At 45.2% G+C, this 2,108-nt stretch overlaps 1 long non-coding RNA gene across 1 annotated transcript; it reads right to left on the reverse strand.

Annotated features, from left to right (window-relative positions):
• Positions 1–904: 904 nt before the first annotated feature.
• Positions 905–1,542, reverse strand: LOC125202444. Its single transcript, XR_007173101.1, has 2 exons — positions 1,395–1,542; positions 905–1,182 (listed from the first exon to the last, which is right to left on the reverse strand). It is a non-coding gene; the product is annotated as an uncharacterized LOC125202444 (long non-coding RNA).
• Between the last annotated feature and the right edge of the window lie 566 nt (positions 1,543–2,108).

The raw sequence follows: 2,108 nt of genomic DNA on the forward strand, positions 1-2,108 counted from the left end.
ATTGGGAACAAGTACTGCCGCTGATAGAGTCTGCCTATAACAATAGCTACCAGGCAACGATTGATATGGCTCCGTACGAAGCTCTGTACGGGAGGAAGTGTAGATCACCCCTCTATTGGGATGAGGTTGGTGAGAGGAAAATTCTGGGCCCAGATGCGGTCGAAGAGATGATAGAAGTTGTCAGAAAAATCCGAGAGAGGATCAAAGAGGCTCAGGACAGACAGAAGTCCTATGCAGATCTTCGACGGACGGATTTGCAGTTTATTGTAGGAGATAAGGTTTTCTTGAAAGTATCACCCTCGAAAGGGATCACCAGATTTGGAGTCAAGGGAAAACTCCGACCCCGCTACATAGGACCGTATGAGATTTTGGAAGCGGTCGGACCAGTAGCGTATCGATTGGCGCTACCGCCAAGCTTTGGAAACGTTCACAACGTGTTCCATGTATCTCAGCTTAGAAAATATGTGTTCGATCCGAAGCACGTGATCCACCAAGAAGAGATGATAATAAATCCGGATCTGAGCTATGAGGAAAAGCCAAAGAAAATTTTGGATAGAAAAGTGCAACAATTGAGGAATAAGGCGATCACTTCAGTGAAAGTACTGTGGGAGCACCACGGGCAAGAAGAAGCCACGTGGGAGTTGGAGGATAAGATGAAGGAACGTTACCCCGAACTTTTCGAGTAGAGCTGCACAAATTTCGGGACGAAATTTCTTATAAGGAGGGTGGAATGTGACGCCCCGGAATTTCATTCCCTTCTTTCGAGATAAATCGGATTTATTAGCTTAATTAATTTCGTTTAGAAGATGTGTAATCGTACTTTCCTCGTTGTATTCGACTTTGGAGTAATTTAAGTATCTTCGTTGGAGGAAATAAAATGCAAGGAAAATTTAAGTTTCAAGAATAAAAGTGGAGAAAATACTTTTATTAGAGAAATGTGGATACACCGTGAAGAAATAGAAATACATGGATGATGGAAATAGTACATGCCTGCAAGTGTGATAAAATCAACATGCACCTATTCTACGCTATCTATCCTACTTCTTTAATTCTCAAGTTTGGAAGCAAACTAAATTGGGAATAGAACCAAATGAGCTCAAGAGGAGCATCTTCTTTCTTTCCCTCTCTTTCTTAATCTCGATTTTGCTCCCCTCCACAAGCTCCAAGAATGCCTCCATGTACCTACAAAGTTTACACCAAATTGGGGGTTAGAAAGTTACACACAAGTAAAGAGAGAGGGAAGCACAAGCTAAATAAGAGATGGAGCAAGTAGGTGAATAGTGCAGCTAGAAGAGCTACAAGATAGAGCATGAGGTAAGCCAATTTTTGTCACCACTTCATCTAACATCAAAAGAGATTCAAGACAAAGAAGGCATAGGAGAAAGAGCTCCTACACAAGCCCAAAAGTAGAAGATGAGACAAACTCTCATCTCCCCGTCGATCAAGGCCGAGAAATCAGCCAAGAAGATCAGCCACAATCACCAAAACGGCAAGAATCTCACAATCATCAAGCTCGAAAGTGAGAGAGCTAGCAAGCCCAAAATAGGACAACAATAGATAGCACAAGAACTTAGAATTTTCATAGGATCCTCACAGCAAGGATGAAAACAATAGCAATCATGTAACACTAAGTTGAAGCTCAAGAGCTTAGAGCTATGCAAATTAGAGATAGCCGCATGATACCCCCTCCATATGAATTCGGTGGCAAAATATCATAAGCAAGAATATAGCAAGATCTCGAAATTGAGCAATATATCACCATAAGCCACACAAGACTCCAATGGAGAATTTCTTTTCCAAAAATAAGCTACTGCCATAACTCGAAAAAGGAGTAAGGGGTAGGGGGAGAGGACTTAGCTTAGGCGGAGGGGCGACCGGGCGACGGCGAGTGTCGACGGAGCCGAAGAACTTCCATGGAGAAGCTGCGGATCACGGCGGCAGCAGGGGCGAGGCAGACGGCGGCATCCTTGCCGAGGCCGACGGCGAGCGACGTCGGCGGCGGTGCGGTGAGGCCGCCGAGCGAGAGAGAGAAGCCGACGGAGGGAGAGGCGACGCCTTCTCCCTAACCGGGACTTCACCGAATGGAGAACCGGCGGAGTCAAGGCCGC

This window comes from Salvia hispanica, chromosome 1, assembly GCF_023119035.1.
Source record: "Salvia hispanica cultivar TCC Black 2014 chromosome 1, UniMelb_Shisp_WGS_1.0, whole genome shotgun sequence".
In the NCBI taxonomy this organism is placed as follows: Eukaryota; Viridiplantae; Streptophyta; class Magnoliopsida; order Lamiales; family Lamiaceae; genus Salvia; species Salvia hispanica.